The sequence below is a fragment of the Falco punctatus genome, assembly GCF_963210335.1.
Source record: "Falco punctatus genome assembly, chromosome: 13".
NCBI classification, from domain to species: Eukaryota; Metazoa; Chordata; class Aves; order Falconiformes; family Falconidae; genus Falco; species Falco punctatus.
The window spans coordinates 25,325,264-25,349,867 of record NC_137593.1 but is presented as its reverse complement, the minus strand read 5'-3'; the positions used below and the strand labels follow the sequence as shown (position 1 = coordinate 25,349,867).

The 24,604-nt window shown below is 43.4% G+C and overlaps 1 long non-coding RNA gene across 2 annotated transcripts in view; it reads left to right on the top strand.

Annotated features, from left to right (window-relative positions):
• The window catches only part of LOC308072673, a 302,394-nt gene that overhangs the window by 235,827 nt on the left and 41,963 nt on the right, over positions 1 to 24,604 (top strand). For both annotated transcript variants that reach the window (XR_013931733.1, XR_013931734.1), the window contains one exon: positions 10,646 to 24,604. This exon is cut by the window's right edge and continues 41,963 nt beyond it. This is a non-coding gene — a long non-coding RNA (uncharacterized lncRNA). The remainder of the gene's footprint in view (positions 1 to 10,645) is intronic.

Sequence of the window (24,604 nt, the reverse complement as noted above, 5' to 3'; positions counted from 1 at the left end):
TGTGAAACGATCATTAATAACTCAGTTCGTAAATGGGTGAGCAAGCCAATAAATTAATGGAAGTTCTGTAGGTCTTGTAATTCAGCTCTGATGCAAATGCAAAACTGACGCCTGGAATAAGCCCTTTAGTTGTGTTTCACCAGATTAGCTATAGAGGAGAACAAGGTGATGTCTTTTGGTTTCTTTAACAAATTGTCTACTTTGAGTTACCAAAACCTATATGCTTTTACACCACCTGGGGCAAAAATCAGGCAGCTGAGAAGAGCTTTCTCATTATTTTCAAAATACCTTAAACTTCATGAGGATGTAGAGAGGAACCCCATTCTGTCTAGTGTAGTCTAGCCCCTGTTACCCTAATCCACCCTGCTTTGCAGTCAGGCTCTGGCTCCTTGTCCTCAAGGCACTTCCAAACCTTCCATCGTATGAATAGACATTCAGACTTGCAACTGGGCAGTTAAATTACGTGAAGTGCATGGTGACCGTTTTGACTGCTGTTTCTTGATTACTTTTTATGTGCATGGGATGTTTTTATGAATGCCACTGCTCACTGAGCATATTGCTGAACCAGCCACCTGACTTGTCCTGGGCCATTACCACTGGTTTTAGGACACATTAGGGCGCCTGTGTAGTTCACGTTGTTCTTTTCAGCCTGTATGTTGTTACAAAGGTGATCATCAAAATTAGGAAAGAGGCAATCTCTGAACAAACATGCTAATAATAAGCCTGAACTTGTGTTCGTATTTGTTATGCTTCTCAATTCTTCCCTCTCTTACAATGCCTACAAAGTGCTTGAAGTCTAAGCAGTTGATGAGTTGTGACTCCTGCTCATCTTTCATTTTCTGGTCTGATGGTTTCTTGCTGCCATCACTGTTTGCCCCTGTATAAGTGTGTTGAAAGCCTGCTGAGGTACAGATCTTTTCAAGCATATTTGGTGCTCACCCTGAGTGAGTCACTTTAAAAGCAATATTAAAAAACAGTGATCTTGAGATTACAGTGTTTTAAGAAACATGAAGCAGTATCCTTCACTCTCCTCTGCAGAGGACTTTTAAACAGACTTTTCAGTGAGACATTAAAGGGCATCAGTCTTTTCGCTCGCCAAGGTAGGCTTAGAGGCAGGAAAACTGCAAGTACCGACACATTAGGAGGTTTCTGACTGAGGGCTCTTTGTTCACCCATACAAAGTCCAGTAGCTGGAAATGAAAGTGAAGTGAGAGAAAGTACTTGCACCATTTGTACAATGAAAGAAATTAGTGATTTATTTAGGGATGAAAAAGTGCTCCATTCACTTCAGATCAAGAAGAGATGTCTGGCTGAATGACACGTTGTAGTTCAATGACAAATGGATAGGTGTGATACAGAAATAACATGGTGAAGTTCTTTGTCATGTATATAGTATGTCAGAGAAGCGCACCTTCTGACCTTGACAACTAAAGAAACAACCTTTCTCCTTTACCCTGTGGATCTGTGAAACATTCAACCACATGAGGAGAGAGAAAAAACCTGGGAAAAAGGTCTTTGATAAGTGAGAACTCCTTTCCCTACTTTTCACCTGCAGGCACCTTTGTTGATTAGTGACTCTGACATGTGGCCTGAGGTGGGTTTTTTTCTTAGTAATGAAGAAAAAAATTAGGCATCAGTTCCTGATTATGACTGTTGTGCAGAGTTTTGAAATAAAACCAGTGGTATGTGGCTGAACCTACTTGATAAGAAGTTATTAAAAAAAAAGTAATAATGTCTTCGTCACAGCATTGAGGAGATAAATTATATGTTAAATGGCAAAGCACGGCACTGCATATTTCATGCTCTGTAATGACTTAAGAGTTCATCGTGATAAATGTTATTAAAATAAGCACCAGAGGAATTAAATGTGATGCTCTGCTACCTGTGCTGAGATCTCTTCAACTCACTTAATTCTTGCTGCATTGCTTTTTGCATAGTCACTATTCAATATCACTTTTGAAGAATGTGAAAAGGCAAAGAAGTAAGCCCTTTATGATGAAAGGCTGCACAATTAACAAATGGAAAAGGGGAGTTGCCTTGAAGCTTTCCTGCTGTCTGTAAAAAAATGAGCTTTAGGTTTTACACAGGTGGCATTATTTTTAAATGTCAGATCTGGGCTTTGTTCCCCCCTTTAATATAAATGTCAGTGGCATTTTGCTGGGAAATCTTTTTGTTTCACCTTCCACTTTGATAAATGCAGACTGGCTTTCAATCTTGCCATCTACCTTTGTATACTAATAACTCTGTTGACCAAAGTTCTGCATCAGGTTTTTTCCAGAAGCCATGAATAAAACACAAGTGGTGGACTGGGCATATTCCAGAAAATCAACAGCAAGGTTTAGCATTAAGTGGACAAGTGCTGCGTAGGGCATGGGGGGTGGGTAATAAAACACCATGGACCCTCACAGCCATAACGAAGGCAGAGAGCTTCATTAGCACTGGGGCCACTGACTGACTGTATGAAGAAAGTGTATTCCTTGCTGGGAGGGAAGATAGAACCAACAGCGCTTGTGTCTGCAGTGGATAAAGAAGGCAGGGTAATGGAATACCACAGGGAGAAGAGATAATCAGAAACTGTTAAATACTACCCGACTCTGCTCTTAAGTCATCTAGTTCTTAGTAAGCTGTATAAGCTTTGAACACAAATATGATGGTGTCAGAAGACTAACCCTAATTATCTGTACTTCCAGATTGGGTGCAGGTGCTGCCCAAATACCACTGCGGGGGGAAATCGCTTTATCATGAGTGCATTAATGCTGTCCTTGCTTTCTAAGATGACTCAGTGCCCTAGTACCTTCAGATGCTTTTATAGCTACCATTCATGGAGAGTAACACACCAGCGGGAAGGCAGGAGTGGGCTATTGGCAATGTTACTGCTCACTTGGATGAGAAGGTTGGAGGAAATGCCAGGGAATGTATCTCCATCTGCTGTCACTCGCCTTAGCATCTTCCCAGGGAACTGGGCTCGGGGGACCTTTGGTCTCACTCAGTAATGCCATCTTTGCTCTGTGGGCCCTTAAGAAATGGGATTAGCCCTTTCAGTTGTATGCATTTGATATTTTTAAAAACAGTATCCCAATTTTCTATGTGGTTATTTACCCACCCAGAAATATAGTTTGTTGCATTTAATGCAAATAGATTCATCAAATCTAAAATAGCAACAACTGCCTTTCTGTATGAAACAAAATAAATGTTGGCAAAACCTCTTCTTACTATAGCAGATTTCTGCCCTACCTTGCTAATGCCAACTGTTTAACTTCCAAAACCCACTAAGGTTCAGTGTCATTTATATAATCTCTAAACTATACTAAAGCGGCCAAGAGTTCTCCGATCTCATCATTCTTTGAATAGTTGACTACTAGCATCTCAGGACTGAAATATATTTCTTTAAAACCTTTTTAAGCTGTCTGTAATGATGCATAAACTGAGAAGTAACGTTCTAAGGATTTGCATGAAAACCCACGGTGTTCATGGTACATTGTCTCTGAGTTACAAGGGTTTATAGCAGATTTTTAGTGTATTCGGATACTTAAAGGTGTTCAACTGTATTCTGTCAGAACTTTTTGGACATGTTAAATCTCTACTTTTTCACATCTTAGAAACTCCCATGGATCTGTCAATCCTAAGAAGTCAGCTTAAAACCATCTCTTTAAAGAGGCTTCCAAGCCTGTGCAGCTGCTTATGCTGCTTTGCATTATGAGCAGAGTAGCCCCGACACACTCACCTTTGTTCTGTTACACAGATGTAAGCACACATGGTATTCTCAGTACTACAGTATCAAGTACCTCCATGGTACAGGAATCACTAATGATGAGGACTGGGTCATCATGTCAGAGACACTGAAATACTTCCCCCCACACCCTGCTACTGGCTCCATTAACGTTCCTTTATAAACTTCTAAGGGAATTAATTGCCCAGTGACCAACTTCAGCCCAAAAGGCACCATTGGCCTGTCCCTCATCCTCATGTGATGTTTATGGCAATTTCACCTCCTTGAAGATAAAACAAAGACTTTGTGCTCCTTTTGGGAAATGGGAGATGAAGGCAGACTGCCAAGGCTTGCTGAACAAAGTGTGCCTGAGTTGGCAGCCGGGGCTCTGAGGCTAGAGCTGCTCTGTCTTTCAGGCTCGCCTAAGTGCATGAGCAAACTAAAATTAATCTCGTGTCCTCACTGAGTAGAAATATGTGCATGCTAATGCAAGTGGAAAGAGACCGAGGTCTGTGACACAGGGTAGTGCAGAGTAAGACAACCAACAGCTCACTCTACTGTCCTACCTCTTCCTGTGAACATCCTTTCTGTCTTAGTGGCAGCATCATATTAGGCCAACATGTCAGCCATGCATATATTTTCTGGAAAGTTTCCTAGGTATCAAAACAAGGATTTGCAGGTAGCAAAGCTCAGGCTTCCCTTTTGCACCTTGGATTCCCAGAACAGAGTCAAGACATGCACCAGGTGTGGGTTTTAGCCTGCTCTCCTGTAGAGGAATGAAGGCAGTGGGTTGATTGGCATTGATAACATGTAGCTGTGGCCTTGCCTCAGCGGCAGTGGGTTGATTGACATGGATGATGTGCAGGTGTAGCTCGTTCTGCTAAGTGGTTAAATAGCCCTGAGGATGGTGGGGCCTAACCTCTGGAGGAAGGAGATACAGCTTAGGCAGTAGAATCTGACCAATGGTGAAGCCTTGTTGCAGCCTACTAGTTTGTTTGTGCTGTAACACTCTCCAGCTTAGTCTGCTAAAGAAAGGATAGAGGTATGGTGAGTGATGTTGCTACTGTGATTTGAATCGGTGCTGGGTTAGCAACAAAAATCACACTGTCACCTCAGGTGTGCTCTTTAATCCAGCTCCTGCAGACCTTTAAACAAACTGTGTTGTACTGGAATACCTCACTGGGTTTGAAGTAGATGCCAGATGCCACTGGGCTTAACAAGCTATACTGAGCTTCACAAACAAGCATAGAGACCAGAGAGCTGGCAAGCAAAGGTATGTCCCACAATGTATGGTCATTCTGAGGTGGTGCAGATACATCAGGCTAAGAATGGAGCAAGGGAGTACAGATCTAATACTCTGCAGTATGAAACTTCAATTTTCAATGAAGCCCTGAAGTCATAAGAGTAACTCGTGGCAGCTAGGTTTTAAAGCACAATTAATGAAAATAAAGGCAGTTAACTGAGCAGTGACAGCTACAATTCATATGCTATGGTATGCTGTTGTTTGATTTGGGACCAGATGCTGGTACTTGCAATGAGTAAAAGAAGCTGGGGGATGTCTAATGTGAGATTCAGTGGGATACTTTTGTATCATGGTACCAACAAATAAGAGTGACAAAGTCTGTCGGTTAAGGTACAGTTCTTGATTGGAAAGACTGGTGTTTTCTGATTAAAGGGTAGTTAAACCCATAAGCTTTTGTAGTGGTGATAAAAGCTGAAATATAATAGTACACAAGGAGTGATTTCTTTCTCTGATTCTTGTAAGATTGCTAGCTGCCAAAGCCCTTGCAAAAGTGATGCTGGCAAGGTGTGTTCTCTTTTGCAAAGTAAAGCCCAGGTCTAAGCTGTCAAATGCCTGATTCACATACAGTCTTTGGATTACAGCTAACCGTTTCTTATAGCATAGCTGCTTTATGTTCGGTACATTCAAACTCAGCTGAAAGCGTGCTCTGAGTCAAATTTGACTGCTTCCCATAGCCAGTTTTTGAAAATGTCTTTTACTGTTAATTCATTGTCTTTAAATGTTTATTTAATAACTTCATTGCCTTTGAAAAAAAATTTTTGATCTCATGAGTTGAAACTATAACTGGCAATATAAAAATAGAAAAACTTACGATGTTTTTATCAATGTAAGTTTACTCAATAACTTTGAAGGCTGTTCTTCCAGTCTGGGAAGGAAATGTGATGCCAGTGCAGCTGCATCTCCTTTTTCTCTATCGGTGGGGTTTTTTTCTTCCTCTATAGCAGTTGCTGAAAGCTAGAGTTGTTGCTTCTCCCAATTCCCTCTCCTCTTCTTGCATTTTCCAGCAGCTGCCAAACATATCACTTCATCCCATCACCTCCTATCAATGGATTTCTCTCATATCTCTTCCTTTTTCATTGCATCAAGCTTGAATTTATCATCTGCATTTCTTATTGTGTTCTCTTCTTGTTCTCTTATTCTGTTGCATTCCCTCCATTCTGCCCATGGTGGTGGTCTCAGTGCCGTCTTTTGCTGACTTCTTTCTTTTTATAGCAGGTGCCACCCAGAAGCACCCTTCTTTCTCATGTTCTTTGTGGTGATATAAAAAAAAAATCCTAGCAAATGGAAATTTCTCCTTAAAAAGTAGATAAGGAAAAAAATGCATATTTTTTTTTTACTGTCCTCTAAAGCATTATGAGCTCAAATTGTTTGGACTAAGGAGGCCACCTTGCTCTCTTGAACACCTTTGTTGTTGCTGGTCTTCCAGGTGCACAGGCTGGCTTCACCTGTGGAAACAGGAGCAGACAGACTAAAGGGATGAAGGGAGACAGCCCTGCAAAGGATACGTGCTCTGTGAATCACCACTGGCTCCACGTCTGTCTTCCTGAACTATGCTCTTTAAGACATGTAACTTAAACACTGAATGTTTCAAGGGAGCCTGGAGAACTTTGGCACCCAGTCCCTTCTAAATCCCCAAAGTACTGACAGCCTGACTCCAGCAATTAGGATTAACCATTGTGGTTGATAATATCCATAGAGGATGGAACAAATTTGCCATGTCCTCAGAGCATTTAACTCTTACTGTCATGGTTTAACCCCAGCCAGCAACTACGTACCACAGCTCACTGCCCTCCCTCCTGGATGGGAAGGAGAATTGGAAAAAGGTAAAACCCATGGGCTGAGATAAGAGCAGTTTACTAATTGAAATAAAGTAATAACAAAACAACAAAAACACAATAATAATTGTAATGAAGAGGAGCAGGAGAGACAAGTATAAAAGCCAAGGGAAGAAAAACAAGTGATGCACGATACAATTGCTCACCACCTGCCAACTGGAGCCCAGCCAGACCCTGAGCCACAATCGGTGGCTCCCGGCCAGCTCCCCCCAGTTTATATACTGAGCATGGCGTTCTATGGTATGGAATATCCCTTTGGCTAGTCTGGGTCAGCTGTCCTGGCTCTGCTCCTCCCTGGCTTCTTGTGCCCCTCCTCACTGCCAGAGCATGGGAAGCTGGAAAGGCCTTGACTTAGAGTAAGCACTACTCAGCAACAACTAAAACATCAGTGTGTTACCAATATTATTCTCATAATAAATCTAAAACACAGCACTGTACCACCTACTGGGAAGAAAATTAACTCTACCCCTGCCAAAACCAGGACAACACCTAAATGGGAGGCGGGGACAGTCTCTACTCTGGGTCTTCCATAGGTCAAAATAGAACAAGGTCTTAATAAGATTGGTCAGGGTGAGTTTGGTACAATGCTCTGAGTGATGCTCTGTTTGTGTTGAGAAAGGAATGTACTCTGAATAATAAGAAAAATACTCTGAATAAGAAAAGGTTCCACTGACAATGTTAAAGGAATGTACTCTGAATAATTAGAAAAGATAAAGTGGGCACCTGAAGGAGATAAGGAGACCATGAGTCAGGAAATCGTTGAACAAAGAAAGTTGAAAGGTTTACTCCACCTGGATCCCACCTATTATGAATAGAATGATTAGGTGTCAAAATCAAATGAATATGTATGTAAAGTTGTTGCAACATCTCCTGAAAACTGTATAAATTACCTAACTTTTCACTGAAAACTTGGGAGCTAGTTTGTCCGGGGTGCAAATCAGCTAGCTTCCCAGCGTTGTGTGAAATACCTTTCCTGCTTAAACACAAAATTTGTCTCTGAGCAGTTGCTCTGTGCTGTTTTGGCATCAAAGTGGACCACATCCAGGCGCAGTGCTGTTCCAGGCAGCCACTCTCTTTTGGGAGCTGAGCATTGCTGTGATGGGTGTGAGCAGAGCCTGTGGCAGCCCTGGGCTGTGGTTTGTGACCCATGTGGTGCTGTGGCAGCCCTGGGCCATGGTTCATAACCCGTGTGGTGCTGCTCAGAGCCACTTCCCTGGTCAGGGTCCCACTGCAGCTGGCCTGGCGAGTGCCCTGGGAGGTTGGTTCATTAGATAAGGTACGCAAGTTTTCATGTTGCATGAAGGTTGGTAAGGTAATTTCTGGTAGAGGTTGAAAGAGGGAGAGATACAGGGACAAGATCAAGGTGTTGAACTTAATGTTAGTGAACTTGAGCCCAGGTTGTATATGGGGAAGACCAAGCAGCAAGTTGGAAATGAATCTTAGACGCTGCTGAAACCTTAACTCCCCTGCAGCGCAGCAGTGATGGGGACATGAGAACGTCCAGCAGAAGTGGACCATGCCCCTGCTGTGGATCCACCTGACACAGGCACCTGCCGACTGAGAACCAGGAAGACCTCATCTGGCCAAAAAGCTCCTTCACCTTGATTGGGAGCTGGCCTATTTGTCAGCTCTGAGATTTCCAGTAGAGGACAGAAGTGCTGAGGAAACACTTCTTTCCTCTCCCCCCTATGTCTCCTAAACACAGGTCCTTTCCTCTCAGGGACTGGGGCCTGTTTGGTGCAAGATGGGAACAGAGTCTGTGACCTGATGGCCAGGAGCAGTGAGGGGGTAGAGGAACTCATGTTTCAGCCATCCTCCTGATGAATTTACAAAAAAAAAACCCAAAAACCAACAAAATCCAAGAAAGGTGGTGTTACAACCCAGGGAGAAAACTGTTCTAAGAAAGCCTTTAGCAGGAAAGTACTCACTTGGTCTGGGGTTGCAGGTAACCCAGCATCTGTAGGACAAAACATTAGATCCTGCTCGCAGAATCTACGCTGAGAAACCAGCGGGGCTGTAACTGTTAGAAACAGGTTATAAAGACATAAATTAAATGAAAGAGTCCAGAGAAAAGAAACTTCTTCCCATTCACCATCTTTCTAGACATAGGAGCTGCATGGACAGCGTCCTGAAGCTGGGATGGGGACTGAGGGCATGAGGACGTGGGCCAGGCAGTGCATGAAGGCTGCAGTCTCTCCGTTTAGTGCTGCTGTGCCTGTGCCTTGCTGCCTGCATGCTCTGGAGGTAATTCAACCATATTTACATCTGGAGGTCCTACAGTACACTTAGCCTTCTGTTTCTCTGCGGCTTTCATTTTGAAAGGCAGGAGGGGAGGTGCAGAGAAGGAGGAACTTTACCTCGAAGGATCTTCCATGATAAGGCTGAGTATTTTAACAAAATGCACTTTCCGGCCTCTTTTCTGGGAGGCAGTGAATGAATCACAATCAGCTCTGCCGCAGGCTGCGGGGGCTCAGCAGCTGAGTCATGACAGACCAAAGGGAGTGATACATCAGGAGCAAAATCAGAGCTGGTCAGCCTTGAGTGCTACAGCAGAGGGCCCCCATTAAACCGCTGCCAAGGACCATTCACTCTCTAGGACACTCTTCCATTTTGCTACATTATTCAGGTTTTCCGACAATGACCTCTCCTGACTCAACGGATTTTTTTAGGAGAAATTTCTCTATTTAAATTTCATGCATTGTGTGTCTACTCTGATTCTGTCATAAGTTCTACATTTGACTGACTTCCTTTAAACAAAAATAGTTCTAGAAAATTAACCCCTTCTTTTCTAAGCCTCTGTCTTGTGAGCAAATGGTAGCTAATACTAGGAAAGGGATGAAGCTTCCAGTGGGAGTCATGATGGCAGAGGAAGCACTTTTCAGGGCTCACACAGGTGGTGCAAAGAAGTAGTAATGGCTGAAAATAAAAAGGCTAACAAATTGTTGGGGAAACTGAGCATGTCTCAACCCACACAATGTTTAATTTGCTTAAACAAACAACCTTCCCACACAGTAGTCAAGACCAGTGGAGGATCTGGAGGACAGGCACATAGCAAACCAGAGACTGGAATAGTTCAGAAGTGTGTTAAACATGAAGTAGCAACTGGTGTTGGTGGATCTGCTGTAGGTGCACATGAATGTACTTCCGAGCTTATTTCTGGTATACGCTTCCCTTCTGCAGAGCCCAGTTAATGGTGCCCGTTAACTTCAATAAGCTGCAGTTTTAGTCTTCCAAAGAATCTTGCATGTTTCTGCTATCCCATGGGTAGGAGAAAAAGAGCTCTGATTTCCTTACGTTTTACTCCAATAGCTTGGCAAGAAATCATCTCATATTAATTTCTGACAGTTTTGGACCACTTGAGGACAGTACAAGAGGCCAGTATCAGTGGTGGTGCTCACAAACCATTCCTCTATTGGTTCAATGACCACTTTGGATTTCTTTGCTCCTACATTTGACAAACTGTGAAATTACTGTCTCGCTGTTCATAGGGCAAATGAAGACCTTAATACTATTTGGGTGTGTTGAAATATCTGCACTACAAAAGAAGACTGGGTTTTCAAGAGCTTCCCATCTCTCATAATTGCTTATTTTCCTTTCCTTTGGTTTTACCTGTGAACAGGAAAGAGGAGCTTGTTTCATGTGTCTCTGCTTTCTGTAAATGCCAGAGACATTGTGTCATCCTGACTGAAAAAAAGTCCTGTAATATTAATTTATGCGTATTTTTAAAAATAAGATATGTTTAAGAAGGAAACAAAAGCATTTAAAGTTCATATAGTTGTTTGGTGTTTTTTTTCCCAGAATGCCCAAGCCTTTCTGCTGCAGTTCAATTAATTTCTACCATGGATGTCACCAGAAGGCTGAAATAAGGAAAGCACTAATATACACTCCATCCTGAGTAAAAGCATCTGAAGGCCTTTACTGCCCTGCTGTCGTGTTGCAAATACACACTGAGTGCGCCACCAAGCTCTGCATCCTCTTCCCCTGCCCTGGGTTTTGGCTGCGTGTCTGCAGGATCAGCTCTGATGTGGTGCAGGTGACTTTGGACCGCTTGTCTGATGCCCATGGGAGTCTTGGCTGACCCTTATTACCAGCACCCAACCCACTCTGCCCTTCTTGCTTGGGCACAACAGGACTGCGCCAGGCTGGGGAGGGCACTGCCCTACTGCTTTGTTGATGCCTGCAGCTCCCAGCTCGTCTTCACAAATCAGCCCACTTAAGCACGGTAAGATTCTGTAATTTTACTTAAATAGACTAATATTTTCTCAAGAAAATCTCTAATGTCTTAAAAATGTTGCTCTGTGCATTTAATTCATATCTGAAAGAAGTGGGAAATCAAGTATTTCGACCTATAAAGGAGGGTTTTTTTCTACAGTGCATGTGCTAGTGCATACAAGGGTAGCCAGCTGCAGGCTGCACAGCTTCTTACTGTCTTCTGCCTCTGAAGTTGCCTCATGCGACCACAAAGCCAAGTGTGCAGGCTGCTATCTTTAGGGAGTACAGTGGATCCTGCCTGATTTCAGGCTGGCTCCAAAGTCCATTGAAATAATCAGAAATGTCTCGTGGATTGTCTGTGAGCAGTCCTACAGCCTGCATTTACTGCAGCAACCTATGTGCTATAGTGTGCTCTTAAACCAAGACAGTATTTCAGTGCCTGCTGCTCCAGGGGAGTCCTTTGGCTGACTTCAGTTCCTCTGCCCAAACCCTTACCAAACAGGTTAGTGTAGACATATTAGGGAGGCTTTTGACCAAATGTGGCAAGAAATCTGTTGTGCTTATTGTTTGTACTTGTGGGGAGCATCTAAGGTAACTAAGCTTTGCTTTAGCCCTTTACGTTATTGAACAGCAAAAAGGATCTGCAGCAAGGTAAGTGACATTCAGAGTTAGGCTCCATCTGAACAGCTTTTCAAAGTCAGTGTTCTAATCTTGTAATCCAAATTGATAATCAAAGTAAAAATCCTTTTTCTGTAATTACTAATCTGAAATACTTGGCCAAAACTCTCCTCTATCAGCTTCAGCAAGGGGGCAGATGGTCTTTAAAGGTGTTTCAACATTTTAGATGAAGGTGGTTTTGGTTTTGCTTTGGGGTTGAGGGTGTGTGGGTGGTTGTTTTGTTTTCTTTTACAATACTTAATCAGACCTTCGCATGAGGTAAACTGGCAGCCACTAACAGGAAAGCCAAAGACTTTGTTAGAGCAGGAAATAGTCCTTTTAGTTCCACATGCAAAGGCACCTTTTAATGTGTCTGCTGAATTGGATTCATCAGAAGTAAAGGCTAATCTTCCCCTTGACATTTACGGAGTTGGTTGATTACTTCTCTTCTGAACCATCTGTATAGAGCATTGCAGGTTTTTATAAATTCTTTCCTGGAAGTGCTTAATATTAAAAGATGTTTTTCCAATTCCTGATTTAAGCTCTGCACACTAATATATAATTGAAAGCTTACAAGGTAAAGCAAAAAAAAAAAAAAAAAAAATGACAGACCAAACCTGGCAGAACACACTGGGAGAAAAAAATATCACTGAGACAAAAACATTTTAACTGCAGTGGCCAGAATTCTCTTGACCTTCATAAAATCACTTCCTGACATTAGTTGAAGGCTAATGTGGCAGGAGGGTGAGGAGCTGGAGGCTTGTGCAGCAGCTGGTACTCATGCAATACTATGTGCTGACATTATTACAATACATACACTACACAGAGGTGGAATTGAACGAGGGGATCCGCTGTGTATTCTCTGCTAAAGAAAAACCTTTTTGTTTGTTCTACGACTTACGCAATTTATTTGAATTTACATTTTGATTGTTTTGGAAGTACTGTGACCCTATGAGAAGAGTACCTATGCGAAAGGGAAATAGTTATTGTTATATATAGTTAAATGCATATGCATATGCATATCTATGTTTTATATTAGAATAACAGTAGCAGTTAACAGACCATGAGAGGTCACAGTCCTCCTCTGTAGACTCTAGACCAAGTAGGAATTATTCACTGTACCACAGGGTTGACAACTCTATGAAGACAGACAGAAAAAAATAATTTCTGTACCTATTTCTAGGGAACATGATGCAAAGCAAACATAAGGACTCAGATTTCTGTATGGTATGGATCTTCATAGGCTTTGAAAAGGGATCAGATTTTCAAGTTAGTTCTCTGTCTTTGAAAACCTGGGCATAGGTGTTTACTGCAGGTACTAGATTCAAAGGTTTTCTTTAAATACTGGCCTGTATCAGGCTCTCTGTAGGAAAACAAACAAGCAAAATCCCATCCCAGAGCTTACACCTCTGAAATCTCGCCAGTAGTGCTGCTGCAACCCAGAAACAGGCATCTATGGTGGACCTTCTGCATCACCACCCATCTATAAGCTTGTCGGCCCTCATCTTAAGACTGAATAGGTTCCTACTGGCAAAGCTGCTACCGTTTTCTCCTGCTGTTATCTCAGAGGTGATTAAAGAAGAAGCTAGTTTCAAGCTTGAATTTATCTGTGGTTTATTCATACTTATTTATTCTTTGTCAGTGTTGTCCCTCACCATAGACAGCTCTTCCCCTTCCCTTGTGTTTCCTCCTTTCCCAGCCCCTGTGCTGAATTTACTGGCAGCAGGTTCAGCCTTGGCTTTCCAAGGTTACATGAGCCTTATCTGTGCACTCTCTTATCAGCTAACCTCTCCACAGCTGTGTTATTCTAAGAGCCCTTCTCCACATCTGTTGCAGATTGAATGGGTCTTTCCCAGCTGGGGTGATCAGGCCCAGAAATGTGTTTGGGATATGCCGCCTTATCCAGGCTCTCCCTCCAGGAGTGAGATCCAAGTTCATTTCCCATCTCTGAGCGAGTGAATCTGAACAGTCATTTCACATAAACTAGAGACCAACCCATAAGGTATTCTGACCTGGCTATATTTCTCAATCACTTTCAGGTACTATTTCATTCACTCAAAGAAATTACATGTTAAAATGGAGCAGCAGTATCCCACAGCACTGCTGAGAGTCTTGAGCATTAAGCTAGAAAGTAATTCTCTTTCCTTTCCTGTGTCAGTACTATCATAACTGATAGTAGATGAGAGCCTCACCTCTCCTCTCTGCAAGACATGAATCCTGAAACCATCTGGAGAGCTTCCTGGTACCTGCATCCTCCTTTTCCCTCAAGCAGAGTGAAACGGAACCGCTTTCCCTATTCCAAGGAAAAGATAGATGCCGCCTCAAAGTAAATGGCTTTTTCCAGGTTTAATGGCATCAAGAATACCTGAAAATTGAAAGCTGCAGATCAGTCTGGACTGATTTTTGTTTAACTTCAGTTAGGCCTGATGCACTGAGCAGGGGGAAAGGGTGGGAAAAAACAGCATGGTGAGTGCTGCTTGCCTAGCAGCGTGCCCCCTAACAGCCACAGGGGAGACTGGCTTTTGGCCCGTTTGCAGGCTGCTCCATCCCGTTCAGTACAGATAAATGGGTGTGAACAAAGGTGACACCCAGCTCCAGTATCCATGCAGTGGAACAGTGCAGCCGCTTGTTCAGGGGCCTTGTATCTGCTTAAACACAAATGGCTGGAGCCAGCTCACGTGGTCCTGTTCTCTTATTAGACAGCCTTACAGCAGTAGGCACAGCTTAGTTTTCACGCAAATTGATTCCGTGATGATGAACTAGGGATATTGTTCACTTTGATAAGTGAGGAGGCCAGAAGATTTTAAAACAGGTATTCCTTTTTTTAGGTTTTGTAAGTAATACATTCCCCTACAAAGTTAACACCAGAGAAGTATCACAAGGTCAGAGTTAAACTTGTTGTACGAAAATTACACTTGGTAATGATCTGAACTTTAAAAAATACCTGCTTCCCATTTCAGAAATGAGACAGCTCAATTCCTTCCTACGTTTCATTTGTTTTAAGGCAGAGAATGGAAATGGTATCAATTTTTCTGCCAGCATATTAAAACATGTTTTTATTAACAAGTAATTGCATTGAGTTTTGGAAAGCATTAGCAACAGCAGCTGAAAATACTTCTGGAAAGCTGAAAAATGTATTTCAGATTCCTTTGAATAAAAATGTAAAACTGCTCCAGCAGGGTATTTCCCTTCCCTGAACATAAGATGGGAGAATTTTATATAGGTTCTACAGCTGAGAGCTATTTTAAATCTCATTTTGAACTCAAGTAATCTGTGAAGTGAATGCTCATCTGGGTGAAAAGACACCCTGTCCTTTTTTTTAGACAAAAAAAGTACAAAATACCTGAAAGCTTAAAAATTCAAATGAAATTCAGAAGGAAGTCCACATTTGAGCTATATGTGGCATCGGGGTTTTTTTGGTTTGGGCTAGTATGGATCAGCAGGGAAGGGCAAGTGTTTATCTTCCCTGTGGTCATTTTTTCAGGGCAGTCTCCTATGTGGATGTAGTTATAACCATGTGAAGGTGCCAGTGGATTAGAAAACGTTATTGGTACATGAAACTTAAATGTGATGTTATTAAATGTGATGTGATCATCTGGCTTGTCAAAAAGAAAATTGAGAAGCAACATTATTAGACCACATAAACATGGTGAAATGAGGGAGAATACCATGTGCTGATGAACTCTTTGTTCTTGCAAAGGAGGACAAAGCAAAAATAATGGCTGGGAGCTAAAGTTTGATAAAAATCCATTGGAAATGGTTTTTCAAGTGAGAGTGACTGGGACAATCTACCAAGGGCTGCAGTAGGTTCTGCATCTCTGATGAAAGCTGCATCCCAGGGTCATGGTTGCCTTTGGGAAAGACACAAGGTCCTGAGCTCAGAGCAGGATGAGTGTAATAGCCTGAAAATAAACAGGATACTGACTGGACATGGGACAGTCCCTTTTGGTCTTAAACCCTCAAAGGGTTACGTCTTAGGTTTAATCAAGCGCATAGCTGCCATTCCTGCAGCAATGAGTTCAATAAGCTGTTGTGGCAAACGCGTTGTTAAAATGCAGTGACAGGGTTATGGCTGCAAGCAGCTGGAGGTTGGTTCTTTGAAGAAGGTGTTAAAAATAATGTCTGGGATTCCCAGGAGGCCTGTTTGGTTCATGTGGCAGAATACCAAGCAATACTCAAAAGACTTGCCTGGGGAGAGGGGTCTCCCCACATTGCCTCAGGGAGCTAAAAAAATCAAGGAGGTTGACTTAGAGTAATGGTGTTGGTGAACAGCGCTGAACGTTCTCTTCAGCGAAAACAGGGATCGGGCTGGAGGCACCGCTGACTCTGTGCAAGGGCTGTTAGGGAGGCCTGTACCTTCCAGCTAAGTTTTCCAGATCAAGCAACTTGGTAAAGCCCAAGTCATGTGGGGGCTTCATTTCCAGCCAGAAGCCAGTACAGAGGGCCTGTGGCGGGGATCAGACCAGGGCAGTGCTCCGAAGTCTGTCCTCTTTGCTGCCGTTCATACTGCTGTTGAAACCGTAGGCACTGTGCAGGCTCCTTCCTACTGCCTCGGGAGTGTTTTGAAGCCTTGATGCAGGGTGAGGGGAAGATGCAGATGAGGAAAACCTGTCCTTTCTTTTTTCAATCAAACTTTAGTGATCTCTTTGAAAAGATCTAGTGACTGGCTGAAACCAAGCTCCTCTGAGTCATGATGGTAAGACCACTCACTGATCTTTGCAAAAGCAGTATTTCATCCTTGCTTTTTAAAATAAAAGAACGATGATCCAACCTAACCAAAACATTCAGTAAGTGTTTAAGCCCAAGCTATCCCATGGAAACAGTTTCCTCCTTTATCTCCTCCTTCTCCATCCAAAGGCACTTTTTTTTTTTTTTAAAGCCTCTGCAGGCTGCTGCAGTAATTTTGTAATTTGAGGCTAGAAGGAAGCTGGAGTTTTCTAAAGGAATAAAGAAGCAGTTTGATTAGAATGTGGCAAACCTCCCAATAGTTCTTAAAACAGGTCTTTGGGAGGGTGTTTATATCACCTGTTGGCATAGCTGGGACCTTGCAGATCTGGACAACTCTCCTTTCACCCTTAGGTTTTTTTAAATCACCCTAATAATACTAAATACCAGGGCTCAAACCTTTCAGACTCCAAGTATTTTTTCACCTGTTCTTGCAATGAAGCACATTCACATTAATGCTAATATAGGAAAATAAGCAGACGATGAAAATACACCTTAACCCTGGCTTTTGTGGTGGTAGAATCTAATGAACTTTCATCCACAATCTGGCTGAAGGTGTGTGGGTCAGCGTGTGGGTCCCTCACTCCAATCGCTCAACTGAAGCACCTGGATTTGGCATGTGGGCATGTCAGCAGAACCAATTCTGAACAGGCTGTGTCACTGAAGAAATAAACTGGACTTTGTGTCCTTCCCACTCGCTGGTGCAACATGTGTTCCTTGGCCACCAAATACTGGCAGGAAATCTGTGAAGGATACAAAGGAGGGTGGAAGGAACAAAAGATGACACTTAGACAGATGGAAATTTTCATATATTGAAAAAAGATGTCTGTTTTGTAGAAAACAGGCTGTTAAGTATGTTTGTTATTTTTAGCCAATAATACACTTGGTGAAAGAGTGTTCTTGATAAGGAACAGCCTCTGATGGGAGGGAGGGAGACAGAACCATGGCAGGTAGTTATTAAGGCCAGTTTGGTTGGCAGCTGTAAAACGAAGTAGTAGTGCTGCTCTTGGTTAACAAGCAGCAAATGTGGGGATTGAACAAACTTTCCAATCATTAAACAAATGGAAAGTTCACTCAACATCAAAGTGTGGTTTGGTGTTTAATTTGTACTTTAAAAAAAAAAAAAAGGCAAAAGAAAAAGAAAAAAAAAAAGCTGGGACTAAATACTTCTGCAAGTCTTGTGCAGCCTCCATCAGACCTGCCTGGGAGCAAGACTGGTGCCATAGGGAGGAAGGTTCTGTTTAATTCCTCATTTGAGTGGGTAGGTCTGCAGTGACATCTGTCCGCTCAGACATCATTTCTCCACCCAGGTTCCACCTTTTCTGTAAAATCCTGTCATTCAGGGAGCCAGGGACATGAATGTGTTGCTCAGGCTGTTGAGTTACCTGGGAAGTGTGCCTTAATCAGGCACCGTGTCCCCATATCCAGCTTATTTTCACTAGAAGGCAATACAAGGATCACTGTCAGTCTCATTGCCTAATTAGTATGTTATTGGAAACAGGATGATGTTGATTGAAAATAAATGAAAAAAAAAATCTAAAAATCAAAGGTTGAACAAAATTGCTACTTACATAGGGCTGTTTGTGGCTTCTGTGTGGTTCGAATGTCCCCATACCCCTAAACTTATGCTCCCGTGGGCACAGACAGTGTGTTAGTCTCCTCTGCCCAGGGATGAATTTGAGTCCGTAGCCTCCACATTTACCCATTCTAAATGTGAACAGAAATTCTGTAACATTCTCTTTATTGCAGTTGAAAATAGAAGAAAGCTCATTACTTACACACAGCATCAGTCTTCCCCTTGATGTCAGGCAGGCATCTTCGTGCTCTTTCATTGAAACTAAAATCTGTCTAACCGAGCTCCCACTCTCTGGCTCGACCCAGAGACTAACAAGGGGAGAAAATAGCGAGGATGTTGTTTAACTTACAGAAAGACTGCTGAAAAAAAGCTTGTTGTAAAGATGCTGTAGTACTTCAGTGAAAAGTTAATTATTGGGGTTTACAGCTTTGTGTAATGCAAAATGTTCTGTAACAAAGCCTTTGGAACCTTGTGGTGTTAATTACCCCGAGTACCCAAACTTTCTTTTTTAAGATGTGGTCTTTTAGCTATTTGGAAAGAAAAAGAAACATAAATACATGATTTAAAGGGGAAGAGGGGGGGAATCACTTATATACAACAAAGGAAAAAAGCCCTACAATTTAAAAAGAAAAAAAAAAGCGTAAAGACATTTGATTTCCCCTCACTGATCACACTGGTACAGAAGGATGGCCATCTGATTACTTAGTGCTTTGAGATGGCTAGATCAGCCTGTGCTGGACTTTTTTATTATTATTATCTTTTTTTCCTCTTCTCTCTCCTGCCTCTTGGCCATAACAGAGATGAGGGAAATCATCCGAATAGAAATCCTAGCACTGGTAATAATCAAAGAACTATTCTGTTCTTATTTCAGAATCAAGTAAAAAAATCATTGTTCTTCCCCCCCCCCCCCCCCGTTCTCTGCTCTTAGTGCAATGCATTATGGCCACCTCTTAGGTTCTTGTTCATTTCAGGGTAGATCATGATTTAGGTGATTGACTGGGGGGGGGGGGGGAGCAGGAGCTCCCCTCCCCCTCCTGCGCTCCATGGATGCACACCAAGGCCAGGAGTCTCACAGCCATTTTAAGGCAGCAGCAATGTTTTCTCTTCCTCTCGCAGCAGCAGAGAATCGCTGTGGGAGTACCTCAAGGTTGCTGTGCTGGGCTTGGCTGGGCTCTTGCCACCCAGCCTACAAGCCGCTCTCTGTTTTGCCATGATGCATATTCCTCAGCCACCCTTTTTTTGCCTGTCTTCTGTCCCCCTTCCCACACCCAAAATCACACTGCTTAGTGATTTTTAAATGGAACATCACACCTCATTTAGGTTTTCTTTGCAAGATAATCTAAAGTATTTGTGATTTTTCTGTGAGAAACGGAAGCCAAATAAGCGAACAGACCCTAAGTATCTGCTCATGTCATCAGCATACAGGCTTAAGTTCTATTTTCCATATTCTACCTTCCCCAAATACCAGTATTAGGAAGAACCTCAGGTCAGTTTGATCCAGGTAAGACCCTAAAATACAGGTGTTTCCTCAACCATTTGCAAACTTCATCTTCTCTGCTTTGTTTCCCTCTTGTTTACTATACACTCTCTAATTTTCTGAACTCCATCTATTCCAATCCAAGTGTCCCAGAGGTCCTTTATGCTTCCTTCCTTGCTCAGGTGCAGCAGATGTACCTTTCCCTTCCCCAAGCCATGGCCTCTCCTGTCGCTCCCGGCGCTGCTGTCCCCTCTGCCAGCAGCGTGCTGCTGCCCTGCCCTTGCTCTGTGGGTCAGAGCCAGGCTTGTCCCAAAACACTCGTGCTGCCAGGTGAGGCTGTGAGTCCAGCTGCTTTCCATACTACCTGTTTTATGACAGATAAGTCTATGAGTAAATCTCACTGCATTTTCCCCATGGTGGGCGGCAGCTCTCTAGGGACCCCTGGGCAGCGGGAACAAGGACCAGGCTGGCAGGGAGGGGTCCCCCAGCTGCCCCCTGCTCGCCCCTGGGGTCGCAGGCTCAGCCTGGCCACCCAGCAGGCGTCCGCAGGGTCCCACAGTGAGCACAGCGACTGGGTCAGGCTCACGCTCTTGTGGAAGAAGGAGCAGATGGATGTGGGTCCAGGCTGAGACTGATGCATGTACCTGTAGTTCAGCCAGCAGAGAGCCAGGCTGAACTTTCCCTGGGAAGGAGTGGGAAAAATAAGGCATAACCTGCAAGGAGCGAGGCATGGCTGAGGAGAGGAGGGAGATGTGCAGAGCAAAAAGCACCTTCTATGGCTGCTTGGCCTCCACTGCCTCTTCCTGCAGGGAGTGAGAGCCCATCCTGGAGCCACAGCGAGTGCTGCTCCTGCGCTGCCCACAGCTCCTGCGCTGCCCACGTGGTGCAGGGTGGTCCCTTTTGCTTTGGCAGGCAGGTATTTGCCCTGGGTTTGTTCATTACTTTTTTTTTTTTTTTTTTTTTTTTATTATTCCACTATCAGTTGTGGTTACCAGCCAAAAGGAGCACCATTGCATCTGAGCAAGGCCCGGAATTAATGGACATGAGAGTAGCAGGTCCAGGAGACTGTGCTGAAATAATTATGCCCCAACATTTTCTACTGGATAGATTTGAGGAAGACAGGGGCAGCCACTTGGCTTGCAAGGAAGCTGGAAAGCTATTTGTGCAAATTCTTGGGGCTAAATTTAGCCTGGCTGGGCTGGGTTTGAGGCCACTCCTTCCCAATCCCATTCCCATTTCTAGTTCAGGACTGTGTTTATGATCTTCCAGCAACTGCACAGCAGTCAGCCCTGGGGACTGAGGAGAATAATCACTGTGGTTTGATCCTCGGCTCCTTTTCAGAGCTAATAAATAAGTTAGCTGCTGGTTTATGTAACAGTTTGGAAGCTCACACCATTCAAAGGTGTGTTTCATTGGCACAGGCAATTAGCAAACATTACCCCAGCACTGTAATTTGCTGTTTGTTTTCCCTCAGAAGGAAATAGATATAAATTGTTTAAAAGGGCAAACCTGGGCAAGAAAAAAGCATCCAGGCACCCAAACACCAGCTTCTAGCAATTAAGGAGATATTATTGGCATCAACAGGATTATTGTAATTTTTAAACTACGCAGCTGCTTGTGATTACAGTGCTCTCCCAGAAAGGCAGCTGATCACCAGCACGCCCAGCCAGCAGGCGCTGGGGTGGGCTGGGAATTGCTCCCACTGCTATGCTGAGACTGTTTATCGTGGAGGTCTCCGGCCGGGTTTATCTCTCAGTGCCTTGTTATCACTGCTGGTATTTTCAAGTCAGCCTGTATGCCTTGAGCTGCAGCTGAAGCCTGCCTGCCTGTGTGTTCCAGCGGGTACAGCCAGATGGGAGCTGTCTGATGAAACAGCTCTTTAACCAGGAAGTGCCCGTTTCTCAAAACTAAAATGCTTTTGTAGGAATGCATCCCTTTCAGTGAATTTCTAGGAGCCTACACAGTTTGTGACAGGGTCCCCACATGCCAGCCTGGCCCTCGGCCCCAGGACCTGGTATTCCTGGAAGCTGTGGCATTCCTGACCCCAGGGCAGGGCTGCCCAGGCTGCACCACTGTGGCTGGGCACAGTGCCGCACTGGGAGCAGCAGGTGGGTGAAAGCCCTGCCTCTGACATCCCAAGCCCAGCCGTGGGTTATACAGCCTCCGTTAAGCACTGCAGCCCCTGTTTTACTGGGCTTGTCTCGGACTTTGACACCCAGAAACCAGGTCTCAGATAAGTCTTGGGACATGCTTTCATTTTCGTAATTGAAAAAAAAAAGAAAAAACTGGTTTGTACGTGAAATTTATTGGGTTTTTTCTGCTGTGGGAGACATCAAAGCTTCTGTTTTGTTCTGAAAGAGAATAATTTTTCTACTTTTGAAGTAGTTTGGGACTTCACACTGAACAGCCATTGCTGCTGTGACTCTGGAGCTGTGATGGGGTCCCTGTCCCGCACTGATGCTGCCATTCCCTTCCCTCGTACAAAGGGGCAAAGCTGTCGCTGCTGCAGCAGAGCTGCCCATGCCAGAGGCTGGCACACATGTTTATGCAGTTTTAGCTGAACTGAGAAATGAGAGAATAAAACAGGCTCCAGTCTCATTTATAATTACCCAGTGGGAAGAAAATTAAAATGACAGTACTTAAGTTTTCGCTCTCTCCTGGTGACATTTAGACACGGGGTCACACTTGGCAAAGGCAAGTAACTAGCCAAGTACAAAACCTTACACAGCCCCAGTTCTCGTTGCAGAGCATTGCCAGCGGGCCGTGCAGTCCGTCTCCTCCCTTGTACAGGTATGCCATTCATTTCATTAGGCCCCTGTGAATTCTGTTGCAGATAATGGCGTAATTGAATTTAAACAAACTAGACTAGACTCTCCTATGGTCTAGTGAACATTTATGTCACTCAAGCATCAGGAGACCTCTGGAAGGGTTTAGGGTTTTGTTCTTGGGTTTGTTGGTTTTTTTTTTCTTTCCTTAAATACTTCAGAAAAATCAAATGTCAATAGCGTTTTCTGGAGTAAATAGTTCTAACGGAGCTGCACAGAGCTTTGAGTGGTCGTGTGCTTTTTGTGTCCAACAAAGAAACAGGACTAGTTTTACCTGAAAGGCAGAGCCGTGGAGCTCCCTGCAGCCTGCTCAGGAAATACTAATTCTTCCTGACTCAGGCGGATAAAAGATTCTGACACAAACTGACATTTAAAGAAAATAGCTCCTCCCCAGAAGGTGTTTTTTTCCTTACCTGTACCGTAATACTAACAGATTAACGAGCTGTTACTTAGATTGGGAGATCTGTATGTATATCATGATATACATTGCTCAGGTAATCAGGAAGGGAGAGCAGGAGATGCTGTGGCTTTCACCTGTTGTGTGGAAAATTGCCTAAGGTGCTAACGAAGTAAAGCCAGATTCTTGGCTGCATAAACATGTTGTGGTTACGAATTTTAGCAGGAGAAATATGTCTGCATTTAGTTGGCCTTAAGTTGAACTTTGTTGTGAACAATCATTTTATGGAATATGTAAATGGTGGGGAGCTTGTATTGATGGAGCTTCCCCTCCGCAGGCAGTTCTCGTTGCCACCTGCAGCACCCAAAGGGCTCCTTTTTTACCTGCAGTAGCAAGAAGACCAAAATGAGTCTGCTCCGTGGCTGAGGTTGACCCTAAGCATGTAGAATCAACCCCATACTGACCAGCCCAGAGCCATAAAGAACCTGTATGCCCTGTGACCTTGACCTGCTGGTAACTGTGGGATTCCTCCTAAAGAGGGCTTAAGCTTGTGCCAAACCCCTGCTGTAGGCAGACCCTAAACTATGACTGGGCTCCAAGGACATGTTACAGTACATCTTATCTCTAGATTGTTAGAAGAATTAGCATTTAATAAAGTGGTTTGGGTTTTTCTTTCTTTTTTTAATTTCTTTTTATTTCACTGCATGGTTAGATGGCTACGGCCAGGCATTGAGATCACCTCCATGTGCAGTTCTGTTAGCTGAGACCTTCTCCCTCTGCATTAAACATTCATGGTATTTAGAATAAATGTTGCATGCATCCTTCTGTTGAAATAAAAAACAAACTTCCTCAGTGAAGTAATTAGGGTGTGGGTCACAGGTCTTTATATAGCAAGTCGGACATTATTTAACTTTGCAGAAATTCCGCACCAGGCCTTTTACCAAGAAAGTGCATTCATTTTTAAAAAACCTTAATCAATAAATCCTAATTAAAATCATATGTCAGATAACTAGTAGTCCTTAACATTTTGGTTTTATACCCGGGAGGGTTCTAGCTTACTGATGACATAATTGTGTTTATTTACTGACTAGATCAATAGCCTGCTCAATAATTGTTTTTTGCCAAGGTTACAGGCATTTGGCTGGAAATAATTAGAACTGTTTGTGATGATGGATTTTTTTTGAAACTTGCTGTAATACCTGAAGAAACTCTAGCCTGGGTGCCTTGAGGCTCAGACAGAGCTGCATTTAGTCCCATGTGCAGCACAGTTCTCCAGGTCTCTCTAAGAAATAGGTTCTGTGCAATTTTCGATGACCTGGCTTCCAAAACGTGCCATCCGCAGGGCCACAGTATGTGCCCTACAGCTGATATGTAGAATCATATCACATTGACAGCACTTCCAGTTGTATATTTGGTGATATTTGTCTGCAGTGGTCTGTGGGAAATGTTAATGTTTGCTAATGGGTTTTAATCCCAGAAACTTTGGAGCTTCTGGCTTACAGGTGAGTTCTGGATAGGGTTCTGTGACATTGAAGGACTGTAGTAGGGATAAGGAACTCCTCCTTTCATTTATAGGATTTCTTAGCTGCCCTGTTTGTGTCTTAATAAGTGGTGATTACACTGTTCCCCGGAGACAACATACAGAAGATGGCAAAAGTGGTTAAAAAGCAAGTACTGCTTTGAAGCACCACATGCTTTCGCCAGCAAGTATCAGTAGGGATAGTGAGGATGGCTGGTAAATCCCTGCGGTGCTGGGGGAATAAGGCCAGCAGTGGTGGAGGTCTCAACTCTCCAAAACCACTGCAAGGAGTGACAGACTGGCTATGAGAAGCAAAGAATCTGGGGAAAATGGGGCATAGCAGCTAGTCAAAAGAGCTGCTTTGACAAA